The sequence below is a fragment of the Lissotriton vulgaris genome, chromosome 1_1, assembly GCF_964263255.1.
Source record: "Lissotriton vulgaris chromosome 1_1, aLisVul1.2, whole genome shotgun sequence".
NCBI classification, from domain to species: domain Eukaryota; kingdom Metazoa; phylum Chordata; class Amphibia; order Caudata; family Salamandridae; genus Lissotriton; species Lissotriton vulgaris.
This window is the reverse complement of record NC_141685.1, coordinates 431,501,860-431,524,840: the sequence shown is the minus strand read 5'-3', so window position 1 is coordinate 431,524,840 and position 22,981 is coordinate 431,501,860. Positions and strand designations below refer to the sequence as shown.

The window sequence follows — 22,981 nt, the reverse complement described above, 5'->3', positions numbered from 1 at the left end:
TGCGAGTCAATCGCCGAGTCAACCGCCGCCCCTGCAGCACAACATTCGGTTCAGGATAAGGACACAGACCAGGTATCGGTAAGCATCACGGCAAGATGCGAGGCAACCGGAGCAGTGAACGAGCAAGGGGCGGGGCAAAGGGGTTCAGAGCCGCCAGGAGGAGTAACGCTACAGGCGGGTGGGGTAGTGCAAGGAAAGACCGGCAAAGAGACTGGGAAAGAGAGTGACCCATGAGAAGAGGAGAAACAGGCTATGAACCAAGTGCTTATGGACAGCACAGTTCGAACTGAAGCAGCACTGACTCGGCAGGAGCAAAGGGCAGTAGATAATGGTGGTAATGGTGGTAATGGCGGTAATGGTGGTAATGGCAATAGGTGGGCCGAGGAGGGTGCAGAGTCTGCCTTGCATGAACAAGGATATTGCATTAATAGAGACATTGACAGAGGTAGCAGAGGTATTAATAGAGAAAGATAGAGTTGATATCCGGACTGAAGCTGCAGTCCAAATGTCAGAAGTCACTACGAGGGAAGAGGTCAATCAAGAACTTAATAAACTTGGTTCTAATATAGTAGTAGTGAATGATATGGCTATTGTAGGTACTGATGGTTCTTATCCAACAAAAGGAGATCACTCTAACGGTCACCCTTTGATAATTCCTGGCTCTCCCTCTGATGAATGTTTTTTCTCTGTAAATGAGGGTGAGGAGGATGAGAATGAGGAGGAGGAGGAGGAGGTGGACGGAGAAGAGGAGTTGGGGGGGGGGGTTCTGAAACCTCCTCTAGTGCTGTCGGGACAGAGAGTGATCAAACAATGTCGGGATTAGTAACGGAGACAGCAGCCACATCTGAATCTGGAGAGGGTTCGGTTCAAGGGAGATCTGTGAAACATAAGTCCAAAATTTTGACAAAAAAACGAAGGAAATCAAAAAACATTGTAAGTCCTATAAATGTTGATATTGCAAAGAGACATGATTGGGATTACTCTGCTATGTCACAGATGTACCAAGAGACCGCTGGGGAGACAGGAGACAAAAGTATGGGTACTCTAGAAATATCAGGGCATAGTATGGAACAAAGACACAGGCAGAGTCAAAGTCAAAGCCAGAGCCAGAGTCAGAACCAGAATCAGAGCCAGAGCCAGAGGCAATCACAAGGGCAATCGTCACCAAAGGGGTTCGAAATGATGTTTTCAATGTTGAAGCAGATACAAACTGAGGCGAGAGTGGAAAGTCGCAGAGCTAGGCAGGAAAGCAAAAAGATACAAGGATCTCTTCGTAAAGTAAATAAACTATACGCAGATTTGTCAGGGAGAGTTACAGAGGTAGAAGAAAGAACTGGTGTGTTGGAAGACGAAATGAAGAGATGGCAGGAATTTAGACAGGAGCAAGAGAAGACTACAACAGATGTGTTATGGAAATTGGAAGAATTTGAGAACAGGCAACGCAGAAACAATATTACACTTTTGGGTATTGCGGAGGGTAGAGAGGGGCAGGATGTGAGATCTTATGTTATAGAGATACTTAAGGGTGCACTTCCCGATATAAAAGGCTGGGATTGGGAATCGGAGATACAGCGTGCACATAGATTTCCATTCACACAGAGAAAGGGGGATGTTTCAAATAAACCTAGAGCAATACTTATATATGCTGGAAATTACTTGTTGAGAGAGGAGATAATGGCGATGGCAAAACCGCAGACTAAGTGTAGATACAAAGATGTTGAGTTTTTTGCTAGGCCTGACTTCTGCCATACAACTGTAGAAAGGAGGTGGAGGCTGCGGGAGTTGATTGCACCCTTTCAAAAAATGGGATGCGAGGCGTATCTGATGTTTCCTAGCAGGCTGAAAGTGGTAAGGGATGGTCAGTTAAAAAATTTTTATTCTGAAATTAAAGCACACGAGTTTCTGACATGGCTGAAAGAGAATAGTCCACAGTCCCAGACACAGGCTGATAGAGAACGAGCAGCAGCTTTGGTTGCGAAAGGAAGTAAGAAGCCATAAAAGTATATAAAATGGATAAGAGTACAAATGATTAGAGTAAAGTAATTTAAGAAGTTTGTAAATATATATAGGATGTTATCATCTTGTTTGTTCAGGTTGGTATTAAGAAAGAGGGAGTGGGGGGGCACGGTGGTCCCACACAGTCACAGCTGTCACACATAGGTCCTACGGACCTATTTGCCTGTAGGGGGGTGGGACAGTCAGGGTGGGGACTCAGGGGGGGTGGAGGCGGGGGAGGGGTGAGGAACAACAAAAAATTTGGTATTATTGTAGAGGAATAAAGGAAGTAACCCAGAAGATAATGACCGGTAAAACAAGGAAAATGTATGAGTTTTATATGGCTATTAGTCCATTATGTATAAGGAATGAGCTGCATATTGGTATAAGAAATGTCGACCTACTCAAGAAACCAGGATGAATACTCGAATAATGACATGGAATGTTTGTGGGCTAAATGACAGACTAAAGAGGCAGAAGGTGGCTATTTTGATTAAGAGTCTTAGACTAGACTTCCTAATATTGCAAGAAACACACATTCAGGCGTCTGAAATCCATCTACTTGAACAATTAGGACTTACTGTATTAGCGTATTCAAGACAGGGGTCTAGGAATAGGGGGGTGGCAGTAATGGCAAGACAGAGAGACATTACTACCAGGAAAAAATGGGAGGATGCTTGGGGGAGATGGGCTTTGATAGAATGCCTGGTAGGAGAACAATGGGTAACTCTTGGTTCTATATATGGTTCTACAGGAGACGATGCAGAAATCTTTGAGCAGGTCGATATCGAGTTGGCAACTTGGGCCCCATATGTAGTAATAGGAGGGAATTTTAACATCAATGGCGTAGGTGGTTTGCGATTGGTGTTAGGACCCCCAGTTAAATACAAAGGAAGGAAAAGAAGAGTGTTTCAAGCAGTTTGCTCCCTAGCCAGGAATAATGGGTTATTGGACGTTTGGGATACTCTTAAGTCAGGAGAGGATGGATATACATACTATTCAGCACCGCATAAAGTAAGTGCAAGATTAGACTATTTTTTGGTTAGTAGTCAGGGTCTCGATGGTGCATGTATTGAGAGATTGCCAAGATTATTGGTGGATCATAACCCTCTGATTGTTACCTTAAAAGGATTGGTAGTGGTAAGGAGGGGTTCGGTGTGGACCTTTGAAAGAGCACTGCTGGAAGATGAGGCATATATCCAGCATATGAAAAGTTGGATAACAGAATTCCTGACAATAAATAGAGACACAGCAACTGTAGGGATGGTATGGGATAGCTTTAAGGCTGGGGTGAGGGGAGAGACTATAAGTTTTGGAGTTAGGAGAAGGAAGCAGGAGCAAGAGAGTAGTGATGCCTTAAAAAGGGAGATACTTTCAGCAGAGGAAGAAGTGAGTAAGAGTGTAGACTCACTCAATAGTAATGGATGTGTACCAAATCCCGCCATAATGAAACTGGCAAAATTGCGAATGGAAGCAGAAGAATATATAACAGCAAAGGCAGCAAAACAATATGTGGTTAAAAGGGAAAAATGCTATGAGTTGAGTGACCGAGTAGGTAAAATGTTAGCAATTAGAGCAAGACAAAAAGTATCGCTTGGGGAGATAAAGGCAATAAAGGACAGTTCAGGAAAGGTGGTAACAAGTGTTCAACAAATCAGAGAAGTCTTTAGGGAATTCTATATGAACTTATACCAAGAAAATGATGTAAAAGATCCTGAAGAGATAGCGGCCTATTTGAATGATTACGAAGGGTCTGAGTTGGATGAACCAGAGAGAAAGAGGCTAGATAATCCATTAGATAAACAGGAGATAGGAAGCGCTTTGAAGAATCTTCCATCTGGCAAAGCAGCTGGGCCAGACAAGATTCCGCTAGAATTTTATAAGGTGTTCTGGGAAGAGTTAGGGAAGGATATGGTATGCACTATGCAACAGGCACAGAGGGGAGTATCAGTACCAAACTCTTGGTCCGGGGCAGAAATAGTTGTCATCTTAAAGAAAGGAAAGCCACCCATAGATCCGGGATCGTACAGAACAATCACGCTAATGAATACTGATACAAAGATCTATTCAAAAGCATTGGCAATAAGATTCGCTAGCGTAATAACGCCACTAGTTACTATTAGTCAGCATGGATTCATACCTGGACGAGGAACTACGCACCATACACGGAAATTAATAACCCTTATTGATAAAATGGAAGTTATTGGAGAACCATTTTCGGTCTTATTGTTAGATGCCGAGAAAGCATTTGACCGTGTATCTTGGGTGTATTTGTGGAGTGTGTTAGAAAGGGTGGGTTTTGGAAATGGCTTCCTTACGGCAATAAAGACCTTGTATAGAGATCCAGTGGCTACGATAAGAAAAAATTCGGGAACAACTGAGCAAGTGAAAATCAATAGGGGTACTAGACAGGGATGTCCGTGTTCCCCATTACTTTTTGCTATATATCTGGATCCACTAATACGCAGAATGGAAGTGAATGGGAATATACCTCCAGTTGCCACACCTAGGGGGGACTGTAAGATACTTGCGTATGCCGATGACGTGGCTGTTGTAACACCAGTACCCACAGAGGCTATCAGATATTTGGAACTGGAGGCTAAAAAATTTGGAAAAGTGTCAGGGTACTCTTTAAATACTGGGAAAACACAGATTATAAAGAATAGTAAGGTAGTGTGTCAAGATTCACGAGTGGTGCAGACAGGAACATATTTGGGCATAACGATCACTGCTGAGTTAGGAAAATTAGTAGAATTAAACATAGATCCTATTATAAGAAAAGTGGGGAAAGATTTAGATAGACTCAACAATTTACACCTCACAATAGTTGGTAGAGTAAACATCATAAAGATGTTAATTTTACCGAAATTTTTATATATTTTCAGGACAATCCCGTTATGGTTTGATAACCTCTGGTTTAAAAAGATCGAAGGAATGATTAATAGATTTATCTGGTCTAAAGGTAAAACTAGGAGAGCAGCAAGATATATGGTACTCCCAAGAGAGAGAGGAGGATGGGCTCTACCGGATCTGAAATCTTACTACTGGGCTGCAGCTTTACAGTATATGGTTGGATTGATAGGTGGAGCAGAAGTAGAAGGGGAAGATGATTTAGGATCATTAGCAATATATGGTTTATTGATGGGGGAAGAGGTTAAAAATATATTTTTGAAACACTTTGACACAGCTTACTTTAAAAGGACACGATTTAAGACCATTTTGGGAGCTTATAATATTTGGAAGGCCTTTACCAAAAAATATGGTCTGGGGAAAATTAATAGATACACGAGAGTAAAAGATAGTACAGTATTCCCTGAGGATATATTTTCTGATTTAGTGTATATAGAATGGTACCGGAAGGGGATAATAAAAGTGGGGACTTGATGGGCGCACAGGGGATGAAACAATTTGTGCAATTACAGGAGAAATATGATTTGGCAACAAGGCATTTCTTTAAATATCTTCAAGTAAGAAGTTTCTTGAAAAATAAAGGGGGGGGCCCGAGAGGATTTGAGAAAAATCCTATACTTGAGGTGATACATAATGGAGTAGACTGCACTATTAAAAGGAGTTAATCGAATCAAAACCGGATGACATGGTTAAGTGGGGGGAAAGCTGGTCGGCTAAGTTGGATATAGAATTGGAATGTTTTAATATGTCAGTAGAACTAGGACACAATATTTTGTGCTCTGCATCATTGCAGGCTCAGCACTATAAAACTATATACCGGTTGTATTATACTCCAGCAAAACTCGCACAATGGGGGGCGATTACTGGGATAAATTGTCCTGGATGTGGATGTGTACAGGCAGATATAATTCATATTTTTGCATCATGTCCATGTCTATCAATAATACTGAATGAAATACAAAAGTTTTTTCAAAGGGCATTGAAATTAACTGTCAACTTAACCCCTACGATTGTGTTATTGGGAGTAGATTCGGGCAATGTGCATGGAGAGGGTAGCTACTTTATTTTCGTCGCTATGGCCGTTTTTAGATTATGTATTGCCTCAGCTTGGCTTGAGCCGTCAGCACCAGTATTTCAGCAATGGTTAGCTAAGGTTCTAAGTATATATAGTTTGGAAAAGGCAATATACTCTAGAAAAGGAAAGAATGGGAGGAAGCTAGGATTGAAAATATGGGAGCCGATAATAAAATGGAAGGAAGAAATATAATGTATATAATGTATATAATGTATATAAGGGTGTAATGACTATTGGGTTAGGAGGGAGGGCCCACAAGTGTTTTGCAAGAAACAATGTGATGTATGCTATATGTTTATCTGGATAGAAAAAGTATAATGTATATATTGTATATATTGTATATGATGTATAGGCTTGTAAAAGTGTATTAGGGCAGGAGGGAGGAGTCACAGGTGATTTACAAGAAATAATGTGTTATATGATTTTCTGGTAACTCCCAAGTGCCCCACACGGTTGGATTGAACAATGTCTACATTTAAGCCCCTCATGATGTATATGTTCTTCTATGTGCACTATAGTATAAGATGTTCTTTTTTTCTATTGTTTTTTCTTTCTCTTTGTGGAAATATGATTGAATTGATATAGTAAACTGTTCCTCACCCCTGGTGCAGGGGGGGAGAAATAATGTGTAAAAAGCTGTTAATAAAAAGAATTTAAAAAAAAAAAAAAAGCAAATGCTTGTTCTATCCTGCTATAAGCAACAGTTCTTATTGAGGGGAACTAGGTCTTCAATTACTGAGTGACTGAAACATTACAAGGAGTATCTAAATAAATGTGTGCTTTAAAATATTTGGATTTCTGTAAGTAAGGGATATTACAATTGGCGGTGGCGTTAGGATTCAAGCATATAGAATACATTCAAGAACAATAAATTAATAAAATGAACACACTACACACAGTCGTGTCAAAAACAACACAGCAAAAAGTAACAGCCAAGTAAACATCTAATACACTAAACAGATGTGTGTTACATAATTGACAAGATAGCTTATATGCCTCCAGGATGTAGAACTGGGTAAGGTGATACAAGTTGCAAATCAGATTTTTATGATAAAGTTACAACTGCGATGTATAACTTGTGATGAGATTTGGTTGCACACTCAATAAGATAATGAAACTACAATAAAATGGGTGGCTTCACAAATACCAAGAAATTACAAGTTTTCAGAACGTGCAACATGGCCGCTCAAAACACGAATTTTAATCTTGCAATTAAACATCAACAGTAATAAAGCTGTCTCTAACAAACGAAAAACATAATGGTGAAGATATTCATAACGCAGCAAACTGAACACCTGGATAATTAATACAAACAAAGGAATCAAAATATTAACCACACCGTTAACTGCCCTGAATTGGTACATACATTTATCCAACAGTACCTCTGGGTGGACTAACTTTTCCAACTGTCACAATGAGCTTCACAAACACAAAAAAACATAGGTATATTCCAAAGTGGAACTACAGAGGTAATTTTGCATTTCGGAGGATATTGCAAAGAATGTAAGGCATGACCTGAAGTGAAGTGAAATTCAGTTGCATGGCTGGTGGACTAATGATTTATATATCATGACATGTAATATTAACGAATTTTAGGGGGAAAATGTGTAATTGATTTATTAACTTGTCATATGTGTTTTGAACACAGCTTTTCTGTCAACAGTGTGGGCTTTATTCACCAAGATTTGTTGTACTCCTGAATTCTAGGTATAAATAAAGAATACTTCTAGGTTACTATTGGCTCACTCCTGAAACTCAGGAATAAGCCAGGAGGAACACAAGAGTGAGTTACAGCAAACTGTTTGTGAATCGGGCAAAATGTCTTAATTTTCTTGGCATGGCTGTTATCATCACGTCATATGTGTAGCCACTGAAAAGTTCCCTTTTGGCCAGAGAAACCAATTTACTGATACCAGCTGTAAAACCATATGCAGTCGTATTAAAATCTATTTGCTACTATAGCTGGGCAGTGGGTGTGAAATGTATATCATATCAGGGGCCGCATTATGCATTGTCATTGTTTGCGCCCGGTGCACCTTTTAAAAGATACGCCGGGTGCAAAAAATTACAATAAACCCTATTAAGATGTATGCGCTGCCCCCAGGGGAGCAGCACATTGATGTGAAAACACGGAGCACTTTTACAGGGGAATAGAGTCTGTGACTGCACCCACCTGCAATGAGATGTCTGGGGGTGTCCATGGGACCCCCTTTACCCCCTGCAGAGGGCTGCTCTCAGGAGGCACACTGACAGTGTACCACCTTTTAAATGGCACACTGTCAGTGTGCCTCCTGAGGGCTTCTTTGCCTCTGTAATATGGCGCAGACGCAGAGTCAAAGGAATTCCCTCATTTGCATAGAGCACACCCCTATGCCCATGAGGGAACACCCTCTGCAGGTAGCATCAGTGCATTAAGTGCCCAGGGCTATCAGTATTAGTGAAGGGGATGCACAAGCATCTGTGGCCCCTTCTATAATACTAAAGTGCCCCGGGGCCTTGCAAAGCAGGCGTAAATGCCCATTGCACCCCGGGGCACTTATTGTAATACGGCCCCAGGTAATCACATGTCAAAGTATCCTCCTAGGTTGGAATAAAACCATTTGTAAGGATACAAGTAATTCCTCTTTTCAGAGAGGCTTACTCTTGTGCATCTAGTTATGGTCAAAACCAACACAGTAATACTTTAAATTGCTTTTAATTTCTCTAAGGGACTACAGAAAGTTGAGTTTTCTGACCCCAGTCAATTGTATCAATATAGCTTCCAGAGAGAACTGTGAGCAATTCCTGAGCTTTGCCTCTTGACAGTGCAGAACAAAGCCTCTGGGTCCTTAAGTAGCTGGCTGATACCTGCGAAACAGCCAGCCTCTCAATTGATTATATGTATGTAATTATTTGTTTTTTGTATCAATACGTTTTTCTTCTGCCTTCGCACTGTGATCAATGTAACACATAAATGTTCATGGACCTACCCTCTAGTATAAACATACAGTTAATAAGAATCAAGTTTGCCAACCAATTAAGTTTGAATGACTATTTAGTGACCTTGTTGCATTTCCCCCACTGATCCAACTCTCAATGAGTTTTCAACTCCATGTTCCTGAAAAATGTTTACTCATGGAGAATAAGGACTACAAACACTCTAGTTGTTCCATTGGAGATGCAAACTGATGACCTAATTCCGCTTTTCTTTTGGGGTTCTGTCACTTAATCTTTTACCATTATAAATGCATCAGCAAGTTAGGAATGCATTACGGCTGGATGCTAAACTAACACTGAACAATCTCAGATTGTGGATCTAACCTTAAAAGGCAAAACTTGGTGGTTTGGCCTGCCATGTTTTACTTTTAATGGAATCAAGTTTTTCTCCAAAACAGTTGCACTCCATGATTGTTTTAATGGCCTTATTGTTTTCAGGCTAGAAAACCAATTCTCGGAACGTGACTGGTGTAGCCCTGATCAACTGGTTATCTACAAAATCGTCTCCCAAATTAGATAATTGCAATCCACTTTCTTGTTTAGTTCTTGCTTAATCTTCCATAAATCATCTTTTTATAAAAAGAGCTGAAACGCGTTTTGTGTTACTATTCCTCTTTATCAAGGCTGTAAATAATATGAAACATACATCAGTGATCTCTTAAGTCGATTTACTGGAGTACAAAAGAATAGCCCCAAAAATATTTAAACTTGTGGTTCTATTATTCAAGACCCAAAACACCACGAGAAAAATTATAAGCAATAACAATAACAATATGAAATGAGTATAAAAATGATTTCCAATTGACAACTTCACACATAAACATTTCCCACCACTATGTAATCTTTAGAGTAGTCTCACTCATATAGTGCAGTGTCTTATGATTTTTAGCACCCAATGTTTTGCTACATTTTTTATAAACATAACATTTTACAGTTATTTCGTGGACCTTGGTATTATTTTGTTATGCAATCATCAAGGCCTCACAACCCTACAAAATTAAAGCATCTTTTTGGTTACAGGAGACAAATGTGCTATGAAGTCTATAGGTAGCATTTTCTTCGTAGCTGTACTTTAGTCATCTTAATTATACAAAACTTTAAATTGTATTCTCCATCCTTTGTTTAGTACCAAGTTCTCAGCAATGTTTATCATGCATTGGTTGATACTCTTTTGAAAGATGACTGCTAGTTCCCTATCATTATTCCAATGCGGAATTCTGTTAATTAAATATGTAACACATACTCTAATAATATTCATAATACTCTCAATCTCATCGTATTCATATTGCTCACTAATATAGCTTATGTATGCATAGGGTATAAAGACATGAGTAGATAATATATACATTGTAATATATTGCCTCAGCAGCAATCCATTAAACACATATGAAGTATTCAAGTTATTTATATTTTAAATATGTGTTGTACATAATAAAAACTTTAATTATATTTTTTTTAGAAAATCAGGGTCCTCTTGTCAAAATCAAACTTGAAAACTCCTTAAATTGAGGTAATATAAATACATGCCTGTCTCTTGTCTTATCTCAAAATTGTTACATTGATGGGCAGTTTTAAGTGACCAGTACCTGTCCCAGGATAAAAATTCTATAACAATATTTGGTATTTATGTTTTACGTATATGACTGCAGTATTTTCATAATAAAAATCTTGCTGTATTCATTGGAAGTAGCTTACGAGAATTTGACAATGGGGTGCACTAAACTACAACGTTTTGCAACATGAGGGTGCCATCCTGAAAATCCTTTTTATAGTGTTTTGTTTTCCCGCCTGGATCCTACCATTTGGTTTAAACTGGAGACGCAAAGTAGCGAGAATTAGTGTGATTGGGTTATGTTTAGGCTGCTAATAAGCTTCATACAAAATCTTATTATTAAATTTGTTATTCCGCCCAGATAACATCACCGTTGTGTGTACAAAAAGCAGAAAGTTGTGATAATCTACAATGTTGGGTCGCATTTAATATAACAAACAGCCTCACTCAAAATCTTATCCAAACATGTTATCTACTCACACTATAATATATATATATATATGTATATATATATATATATATAGATATATAGATAGATATATCAGATCCTCGAACCACCTCCGGCCAGGAAAGCCGGCGAAGCAGAAGAACAGACCACAAATATTTGGCAAGATGTTCCGTTTTATTTCTTTAGCCAAGTTTGTCAAAGATGACGTGTTTCGGGCGTGAAATGCCCTTGATCACACCAAATGTATATATATATATATAATATATATACTGAAAAAACCAAAGGTTTCAGGGGTGTTATAGTTAGCTGGACATTTCACTAATACAAAACCATTGAAATTCCTCCGTTATAGTTAGTTGTACTAACTGTAACTCTCGCACCCGCAATCCACTGGTGATGATGTCACATATTACATCATTCATCAAACTTTGTTAGTTTTTTCAGTGAATTTCAAAGGGTTTTTAAATGTCAATATCTAACTACAATATCCCTATAACCTATAGTATTTTTTAAGTAGATTTTAAAAACACGTGTATACTTTTTATAGTAAAAACAAACTTAACAGTAGTGTTTTATAACTTATAATTATACCTCCTGGTTTTATGGTATTTATTTTTTGGACATTTCCATCTGTATTTATCTATATTTTTTTAAATGATTGTATCTGTATTTACCCATGATATTTCGGGTTTTGTAAAAAAAAAAAGGAATCTTAAATTAGTATATTTCCACATTTATTTTACTGATGAATATGCACTCATTGCTGAAGACTGACAGTTTTCACTCATGTAACCACTCTTAGATAATAAACTATACACAACCTTCATATTAGAATGTGCAAGTTTTCCTATACGAGCATATATATTGCTCTTAAGGCTCTTTACTAAAAGTCTTTTATTGTTTTTGCCCTCTTACTTTCAGAACAACAGACCTATTGGCCTAGTACTCATCATTGACAGCATTTGCAATCGCTCGAAAAATAACTCAATGTCCGTATTTATCCACACTTAAATACAGAGAGAAAAAAATAATTTTCTGTCTGTATTTATCTGTAAAAATCAGTAAAAACATAAAACAAAGAGCCCTACTTATAATGTAAGAATGTTTTCAACTTAATTAGCAGTAATTAACATATAAGTGTGGTAAAAGTATGACGCAGCACTTACAATACTGGACTTCAAACAACAGCGTTCACAGTTCAATTCCAAAGTCCATCAGCATCTTAGCCCAAAACTATCTCACTGTAGGTAACACCTTGCTTAATCTTCCCAACGCCCCAAGCGCCGGCACACCTTTCCGGGGGTAGCTTTATGCTTTACAAATGTTGGCATTTTTTTAATTTAACAGCATAGTGATGACAAATATTAGCACAGTTTTTTTTTTCTTCTATTGTAAATGATATTTTTTTTATATCTTTCTATTTAGATGTTTTTAATCATGAGAATGCAAAGGACACAGTTTACCGGGTAACACTTTTTAAACTCTCCAACGTATGTAGATAATAAGGACCTTATACGTGTTACTATGGAAATCGAAACCTTTACAGCTTCACAGTTTGTAACTTTTCCCAACACGTGCACAAGTAAAACAGTTAAAACGTGAGCACGTGTAAACTGTAAACCGTGACATCTAAATAGGCGGAGCTGCATCTTCCTTCCATAGACTACTAAACAACCAAAAACTATATAAACCACACCTATTGTGCAATTAGTTTCGTTTTCGCGAGTTATTTCTGCGTCGCCATTCTGTGATGCAGGTTCCCTTTTCTAGCATCGGATTCTTGTTTTGCGTCAACAAAACATATTCCAGAGTTGTAAGTTGTTTCATAATGGCATAGTAGATAGTTATAATTTGTGGCTATTTGTCAATATTTATACATTTATATCTAGAAAAAGTGTTATTGCATGTTTTTCCCTTTTTCTCTGTAACGTCAGCAGCTTGTTTTCAGAAACAGATAGATTACCACAAACATTGCTCCTTTTCTGGCTCCTTTCAGCTTATATATTGCGACTTTCTATATTATAATATTGACACTGTACTTCGCTTTAAGAGGTGTTGGTGCCCCATCGGCGCAAACCCTAAACATTTACAATCAACGTCACCAACTTCCAGTTGTTAGTGTGTTTTCCCCTAGGGATCATATACTGTTAATATGTATATTATAATATTAACAGTTATGCTGATCTCAGTGGAGTTCATGACCCGTCGGCACAAAGAGTAAAGATATATATTAGCAACGTCACCAGCTTCTGGTTTTTAGTCGGTTCCCCCCTTTTGATCATATACTGTGAATATGTATATTATAATTTTCACACTCATAATGATCTCAGAGGAGTTTATGACCCGTTGCCACGAAGATCAAACTTTTCGACGTCCAGGAGAAAAGAAGCTCAGAAAATAATTACAGCTCAAAAGCATTTCGTTATGGATCTGCTGTTCTATAGATAATTTTATTTTCCTTTTCTTTTTACTGTAACAATGGTATCATTTGTTATATTGTGATAGATTGTCCTATTGTTACAGAGGAGGAATAGGAGATTTTTCGTCGCCATCTGTAATACAGCTTACGAAACATTAGAACATACTTGATCAGATATTTTTTTCAGTGAGCATATTTTACGAAATTGCAGAATAAAAAAATATAGCTTTCATACATACTTTGTTACTTTAAAAATTTGATAAATCCTACATTTCTGAATGTTATTTTCTAATTTCTATTCTTCTCAGTTGCTGTTCCTATTCACCTTCTCCCTATAGAATATATAGGACCAGTACTGTATATTATAATAGTACTATCCTATATATTCTTAAGTATGTGATTTGTTAGAGGAACAGTGTGCGACCTCTAAGCACTACGACAGAACGTTCCTGAATTCTACAAAATACAAATTTGAAAAATAATAATGCATACATTTCTATGTAATATGAAATCACTTGTATTTAACTGTTTTTTACTTGTTCTCCTGACCTCAGATAATGTAGTGCGGGAGTGTTTTTTGTAGCACTTCTATTCTGCTTTATCTAAAAGTAACGGATGCCCTCTTACATTAGCAAGAATATGAAGCAACACTTTTACAAACTATAGCAGAAAAAAAGAGGGTATGGCCACGCTTAACTGATATTTTATGAAATGTCATTTTTATTTGTCACCCCTTTCATATATACAGTGTCAGTTTCTGAAGAAAGTTTATTTGTAATTGCTAAATAAAAAATGTTTCAAACATAGACTGAAATTTTTGCTGTGTAACCCCACCTCCCCATCAGAAAAGTAAACACCACATTATAAGTAAATAGTGCTCCTGGGAAGTATACCACCCGCAATCTTGATTAAAAAAAACACCGCAAGACATTTTTCCGCCGTGATTTGTACACCCCACTGCAATTATATAAATGGCCCTTAAAACATATAAAAACAATTTTTACCTTCATAATCCCTTTCCACCACCTTGTGACCACTGTACAGAGTTAATAGTGTTCCTACCCTCCCCTCTACTACTTTCTTTTCCCATACTCTTTTGGAAGTGGGTCACAAAATGACTGACAACAGTGAACCGTTCCCCCCCAATAAGGAGCAAACTTGTGCTCGAAACACTTTAGCCAATGAAATGCCCATGTTGTTCCGCAGAGGAGGAAGGAATGACTGCAAACACTTCTACTTTTAATGATTCACAGCCAATGAACATTAAGCTTCGTAAGGTCCCGCTTAGAACACGTTACCCAATTAAATGTCCCTTATACTCCGCGAAGAGGGAAGGAATCGCTGACAAGACTACTACTTTCAACGGTTTACAGCCAATCAACATTAAGCTTGGGAAAGTCCTCCTTGGAACACGTCAGCAAATCAGATGTCCCTCCTACTCCTCAGAGCGGAAGTGAATGTCTGCCAACACTTCTACTTTCAATAGTTCGCAACCAATCAACATTATGCTGTAGAAGCTCCTCCTTAGAGCACGTCAGCCAATCAGATGTCCCTCCTACACCATGGAGAGGAAGTGAATGGCTGGCAACACCTCTACTTTCAATAGTTTGCAACCAACCAACATAAAGCTCAGGAAGGTCCTCCTTACAACATGTAAGCCAATTAGATGTCCCTGCTACTCTCCGGAGCAGAAGTGAATTGCAAAAAACACTTCTACTTTTGATGGTTCGCACCCAATGAACATTAAGCTTGTTGTTGGAACACCTCAGCCAATTAAACGTTAATTTTGTTCCACGCACACACAGAACACGCCCTCCCACATATTAATACATTTCCTATAACAAAGTGACTCTATCCGTAACAAAAGTGAACACTGCCTAATAAATAAACATTATTCCACATTATATTAAAGAAAAGCCGCAATATGCCGCATTTTTGTTTTCCCGATATAATTTCCACGGCCTACTGCACTCCCCTCCCAACATGAGTGAAGCCCCTGGCAGGTAGGGGCCCAGCGAACCACCACTAATATTTTTTCAACAAACACCCCCAAGACCTATTTCCACAGCCTGCTGTACCACCCCTCTCATCATAACTGAAGTCATGGGACTGTGGAGGACCCAGAGAGCCCCCGCTATTAATTTTATTATATTTTACACTGACTTCTTCAACCTCGCTTCTACCGACGCACAAAATGGCTGCCAACCCTTCCTGGTTTCAAATGTTGACAACCACTTGACAGCCAATTAGCATTCAGTGCGAGATCGGGACGGTGCGCTTATTTTATAGTCTGCGCAAGATGCGCGTATCCACCGAGACAATAGATATATATGTACTTTTACTTGTAATTTCCTCAGAAACTACTGAACGAATTTACACAATTTAAGCAAAAGGCACGAGTCTGAACCGAGGACTACCTTTTTGCCAAATTTGGTGTAATTCCGTTCAGCTGTTCAGGCTGTAGCCGCAATGAACGGTTCCTATGAAAATTGCATGGGGAAAACACGTTTTGGGACCCCCTGTGAAGATTCGTCAACCGGCGCCAAAGTTATTCCGAATAGAATGTTGCGGATTTCCTAGGGAAAATAGGTCCTTACTATAAGTACCTACTGGCGACGGCCATATATAGTAGGTATATATAGTTAGGACCTAGTTACCATAGGAAATTCCGAACATTCTATTGGGTATACCTTTGGCGCCGATTGAGGGATCTGCCTGTAATTTTCCTTAAATTTGCCTCGCTGCGCTCCGCTCCTTCCTTGAAAGTTTCGGGGGGATTCGTCAAGCGGGGGCCGAGAAAAAAGGGGGGTCCCAAAATGTGTTTTCCCCATGTTAATTTCCATAGGGACATTCTGACAAGGCTACAGCTCGAACGGCTGAACAGAATTACACCAGATTTGGCAAAATGGTAGGGACTGGTATGCAGCAGTGCCTTTGCTATGTTTGGTGAAAATCCCTCCAGTAGTTCTTGAGAAAAATGAATTTGAAATTTTTCAAATGGCATTTTCTATGGGACCTTTAACACGGCTAGAGCCCGAACGGCTGAACGGAATTACACCAAACTTGACAAAATGGTAGAGACAGGTATGCAGTAGTGCCTTTTCTATATTTGGTGAAAATCCCTCCAGTAGTTGTTGAGAAAATTGAATTTGAGCAAATTATATATCTATATGCGCTCAACATTCTATTGGGAATAACTTTGGCGCCGATTGAGGAATCTGTGTGTAATTTTCCAGAATTTTGGCCAGCTCCGCTCCGCTCCTTCACTGAAAGGTTCGGGGGGATTCGTCAAGCGGGGGCCAAAAGGGGGGTCCCAAACATGTTTTCCCTATGTTAATTTCCATAGGGACCTTTAGACGCGGCTACAGCCCGAACGGCTGAATGGAATTACAAGAAACTTGGCAAAATGGTAGGGCCTGGTATGCAGATGTGCCTTTGCTATGTTTGGTGAAAATCCCTCCCGTAGTTCTTGAGAAAATTGAATTTGAAATTTTTCAAATGCCATTTTCTATGGGACCTTTAGACACGGCTACAGCCCGAACGGCTGAACGGAATTACACCAAACAAGAGTGGAAAACACGAAAAGGGGGCAGGGAGACCCCCCCCCAACCCTCTAGCCCTTCTCAGGGGGTCCCAAAAGGACCCCGAAGGGCAAAAAATCACAAAAATCACAGAAATCGCGGGGTACGCGCACCATACGTGTACGGTACGCGTACCGTGCGCGTACCCCGCGATTTAAAAAAAAAATTTTGGCACTTGGTGGTCCTTCTGGGACCCCCTGAGAAGGGCTAGGGGGTCAGGGGGTCTCAACCCTGCCCCCTTTTCGCGTTTTCCACTCTTGTTTTGTGCTCTCATGTGCCTCACTTCTCCTGAGAAACAAGATGGCTGCTTAGGTGGTCCCAGAAGGATAATAGCATATATAAACGTTATCTGCTAATAGAATTAGGATTTACAAAACCTTTGAAATTTATTGAAAAAAAATATAAGTTTCACGCCTGATATAGTTAGGAATTAGCATTTATAAAACCTTGCAAATTCACTGAAAAAACCATAGGTTTCAAGCCTTTTATAGTTAGGAATTAGCATTTAAAAAACCTTGCAAATTCACTTAAAAAACCATAGGTTTCAGGCCTTATATAGTTAGGAATTAGCATTTAAAAAACCTTGCAAATTCACTTAAAAAACCATAGGTTTCAGGCCTTATATAGTTAGGAATTCACATTTTAAAAACCTTGCAAATTCACTAAAAAACCATAGGTTTCAGGCCTTATATAGTTAGGAATTAGCATTTAAAAAACCATTGATATTGCTCCTATATAGTTAGTTGTACTAACTATATTTCGCGCACCCGCATTCCACTGCTGATGATGTCACATATTACATCATTCATGACATGGTCAGTGACATCACTGATGACATCACTGATGACATCACTGATGACATCTCATTTTACATCACTGATGACATCATCCAGTGACTGTGTGTTTCTGTAAAGTTTAAATATGTTTTACATATTGAAGAATGAGTGGATGTATAAGGTCTAGATGAAGGATTTAGTAGGTGCGTGACTGACTGTATGAGTGAGTGATTAAATGTGTCTTACTAAATGCATGGGTGAGTGACTAAACTGTCTGAATGTGTGCATCAGTATGTCTATTGTTGTGTAAGCTGCTGCATGTGTTGATCAGTAGCTATATGAGTGGCTGTATGGGTTATTGATTGGTTGCCCAAGTATTTGAATGGGAGACTGAGTGTGTGTGTGGGTGGCTGGGAGGTGTGTGACTCTGTGCATAGATGTGTGAGCAGTTGATTCACTAGGTGTATGAGTTCAAGAGTGCATGTGGAAACAGCTATATGGGTGGTTGACCGTGTGCATGGTGTGTTGGTGAGTGAATGGATATCTCAGTGCTACATGTCCAAGTAAGTACATATGTAAAACACAGTGCATGTGAAAGTTGGCATATATAAATGACTACACATGAGAGCCAGTGAATGTGTGAGTGGCTGTATGGATCATTGTGTACTTGTATCAGCGATTGTATAAGAGAGTAAGTATGTGTTAGTATATGTTTGAATAAGTAAGGTGTTGTGTGTATAACTGTATAGTTGAGGAAATGGAAGTGTGATTGATTCTTTGCATGACTGACTAGGTGTGTGAGTAACTCCATGGATGAGTGGCAGTGTGTGAGTGTCTGTATAGGTGTATGAGTGCATATGATAGTGTTGTATTGATGAGTGACTGTATGTATGAGTGATTCTATGGGTGAATGAGTGTATGTGTGTGAGACCTAGGAATCAGTGAGTGCATATGTAGTAACTGGTATTGGTGTGCCAATGGTTTCAAGAATGGTAGTCTGTATTTAACACTGGGTGTATCAAAGGTTATATTAGAGTGTGAGGAGGTGCATCGTATTATCACGATGCACCTTATCAATTTAGTCAAAAGCAGCCCCATCTTCCTGACATGTTTCGCTCGTTCGTCTTGAGCTTTCTCAAAGGGTTTATGCCTGCTGCCGTTCAAACCAGGTATGGCGAAGAAACTACATCACTTCATTTTTCGTAATTTTTTCAATGGGCGTTTCCATCCCTCGCTCAGTATTGTGGTCAATGTAGTTTCTAATGTTTATTAGTTTTTTTATCCCTCCAATGGGTTTATGATTCATACCTGTCTTGAGAAGAGTCCAACGTGTCCCAAACAATCCATTTTCAAAATTGTCCGGTGCACCAATACCGGAGGCAGTCTCCGGCGGCACCCGCCTGACCTATTGCTTGCGCATTCAAAAAACAGAGGTTCCATTTCGGTCAGGCTACGGCGCTCTTATGGCGGTGCGTCGCATACGGCTGAACCACGCCGTTCAAACATTCCTCCAAACACCTTCCCAGGAAAGGAAAGCAAGTAGCCGCACACCACGATGGAATCCGCATCAATTTATTCAAAAGCAGCCCCATCTTCCTGACATGTTTCACTCGTTCGTCTTGAGTTTTCTCAAAGGGTTTATGCCTGCTGCCGTTCAAACCAGGTATGGCGAAGAATGTAAAATGAGATGTCATCAGTGATGTCATCAGTGATGTCACTGACCATGTCATGAATGATGTAATATGTGACATCATCAGCAGTGGATTGCGGGTGCGCAAAATATAGTTAGTACAACTAACTATATAGGAGCAATTTCAATGGTTTTTTAAATGCTAATTCCTAACTATATAAGGCCTGCAACCTCTGGTTTTTTAAGTGACTATATATATATATATATATATATATATATATATATATATATATATATATATATATTCACTGAAAAAAACATAGGTTTCAACCACGTTATAGTTAGGAATTAGCATTTAAAAAACCTTAGAAATTCACTGAAAAAACCATAGGTTTCACACATGTTATAGTTAGCTGGACATTTCACTCATACAAAACCATTGAAATTCCCACGTTATAGTTAGTTCAGCTAACTATAACTCGCGCGCCCGCAATGCACTGCTGATGACGTCACATATCACATCACTCATGACATGGTCAGTGACATCACTCATGACATCACTAATGACATCTCAAATGACATCACTGATGACATCACTGATGACATCATCCTTGTGAAAGAGTGGCAGACCTCCTCTCACCCTAATATAACCTTTGATACACACATTCAAAAATAGAAACTAAAAATTTCAAAAGAACAACGAAGGTGAACCAGTTCCAAGACAAACAGGGAATGACAAACTCCAAGGCAACCTGAGAACAGAGTGTGACAGCCCTCCCGAGGAACAAGGGCAAGGCAGCCCAGATGACCCCAACCCAGAGGTTTGCAGAGGGGCCTGGACCCCTAGTAAAAAGAGGGAGGGAGGAGAGGGACAAGAGTAAAGCCAAGCCTCAACCCCGGAGCTTCCAGAGCAGGGGGGCACAAGAGTACCCATAGAGCCAACGTCCAAAGTGCCAAAGAGGAGGAAGGAATAAGGACACAACAAATGATCCTGTTAAAAGAATGAAAGAGTGCACTCACAAAAGACCTAGCCACCCACCGGGTGGCGAGTGCAGAAGCTAAAGGTCCTCACAGAATGGGGAGGAAGGGCGGGCTTTGAAGGAATCTGTGGCTAGAATTGTCTCTACCAGATACATTCTTACCGAAGGTAAGTAACTCGTACATCTGATAAAGACTACTAGCCGCAGATTCCTTAATGTAGAATAGATACTCTAGCCATACCCACGGGGAAGGAGGGTCTGCGAAAGGACCCCACCCCCCTGGACATAACAGAGGGTCCCACAGGGGAACAGGGGAACAGTCCCACGGACAAGGCGAGGATTCCCGTCCCCCCAGTCAGAGGGAAACCCCCAGAAGCAGAACATCACTGACCCCACGGGGGCAAGTGAAGAAGAAAAGAAGAAGAAAGAGGTAGCCCGTTCACACTCAACAGAGGAAACAAGGGCAAGGCAAGGGGAGGCCAAACACCCCACGCCCCTACAGGGCAACAAAATCTCCATCCAAGGCCAAGGCCAGGAAGAGGAGAAGATCAACCCAGAGGCTCCAAGGAGACAAGGGAAAGAGAAGGAAGCACACCACAGCCGGAAGTCAATAGACCAGACAGAACCGCGCCGACAGCAAGAAGCAGTCAGAAGCTGGAAGAGTAGCCCGAGGAACCCCGAAAGACCGGGCAGGCTGCGTCTGAAAGAGGGAGGAACACAAAAACCACCCCAGCCCCCAGGACAGTGAACATGAGGGCGAAGAAGGGCTCGGACACACCCCAGGGCGTCACCAAGATGTTCCAATCAAGCAACAAGGGAATTGCACCTGTAACATACATAAAAACCATTGAGAGCAGAGGCCCGAAGGTGACCACAACTCCCTAGTACAGCGCAAGCTATATAACAGCTACCACTACCTCACATAGGGTGCGTTAAGTCCCAAGACATGGGCACCCTCTTTGGAAGAAACTTCCGCAGCAGAGGCCAACCAAGAGAGTCACGGGGAAGAAACAACCCCCGCAGAAGGCTTGTCAAGCAGCCCAAGCGAACAGAAGGCCTAATCTCAGGGCCTATCTGTGCAATAACTCAAGCAAAAACACGCAGTCAACAAGAGCCGTCCAGCAGCCAATAAAGACACAGTCTCAGCAAGGAAGACTCGAGTGGCCGTAAAACACACCAAACAACAAGGGCGACTAGCCCAAAAGGAGGTCCAGGAACCAGATCAACCCAACAGTCACTGAGGAGGGGGAGGAGGAGGACAAAGAAGTCCCGTCAAGAACCTCTGGATGGCCGAGTCTGCCGGGGCATGGAATAACAGAGTGCCATCGAAGGGAAGATCAACCAGCCGTTCCCTAATATTTTCCGGGAACACACTGTCCTGAAGTCAAGCATGGTTGCGAAGGGCAACCAAAGAGGCCATGGCACGACCCAGCACCTCTGATATGTCCAGCGCGGAGTGAAGAATAAATGCCGCCAGCACCCGGCCATCCAATGCATGGTACCGCAAGTCAACCTGATCGGCCGAGTCCCACATACAAGAGGTGGCCCTAGCCAACACACATAAGGTGTTAAGGGTCCACAGAGCAGCACTGGTCAAAGCGAACTTGTTGCATCCCCAAGAGTCCAGCCAGCGGGCCTCCAGGGACGGTGGAGCCAACAGTGGCAGCATAGAGGGAAAGGCAGTCCGCAAAAGTGGACTGGAGGCGGAGGGGTGGAAGAAAAGACACGCCGGGTCACACAGTGCTGGAAGGTGCCGGTGCAGGAGGTGTTGGGGCACCGGGTCCCCTGTGGTGGGACAACCCCAAGTCCCCATCAGGGGAGGAAGGAGCGAACCCTCAAAGGGAAGCAACAGCTCCCTCCCACCAGAGCCCTGGTGGAGAACCTCCAGAAGATGATATGCAGGGAAATGAGCAACCGGATCACCCATGCACAAAATACCCACCAAAGGCCGCACCCGCCTCCGTAGGACCCCGCTGTGGGGAAAGCAACGCCACTGTGGGTGACGGCTGCAAACTAAGACGGCCGTCCCAGAAGCCAAGCGGGGCGGGGATAGGCCAGCCCTGAAAAGTAGAAGGAGGGACCGAGGAGTGGGGAACCTGTTGCTCCTCCGGCAAAAACCGCTGCCTCTAGAATGGCGAGGAGCCGCTTTTTGATGATGCCGGGGAGAAAGCCACCAAGCGGCGGCCCGTCTCCGGTGAGGATGACACCAGCAGACACCCACCCTCCGGAGAAGATGGAGCATCCGAAGATGAGTTCTTCGAATCGACGTCCATCCGGCGCCGTAGAGTCCACAGCCTGTGGCAGAACGTCATCACCGTCTGGCACCAAAGGAGACGCCGGACAGGCCTCCCCCATGTCACACAGCGCCGGAGACCGGAGCGGATCCTGAACCGAAGTGGCCAAGGGATGGCGCCGGAATGGCACCGGCTCGGCTTCCAACGAGGCAGCTTTGCGCGGAGGGATGTGAGGGGCCTGGGGAGTGACAAGGAGCCCTCCATCAGCCCCTACCCAGAATAGGACGAGGGGGTCCACTGACCCATGTGGCGCCGTCAAGGTCGATTCAACCTCCGACTCGACCTCTGACGAGGCAGCCGCCTGCACGGAGGGACGAGAGGGACCCGGAGGGGTCGCCTTCCAGC

At 41.3% G+C, this 22,981-nt stretch overlaps 1 protein-coding gene across 1 annotated transcript in view; it reads right to left on the bottom strand.

The window, feature by feature from the left end:
- FGGY (FGGY carbohydrate kinase domain containing) overlaps positions 1-22,981 on the bottom strand; it is a 1,923,203-nt gene that overhangs the window by 1,290,125 nt on the left and 610,097 nt on the right. The window lies entirely within an intron of this gene.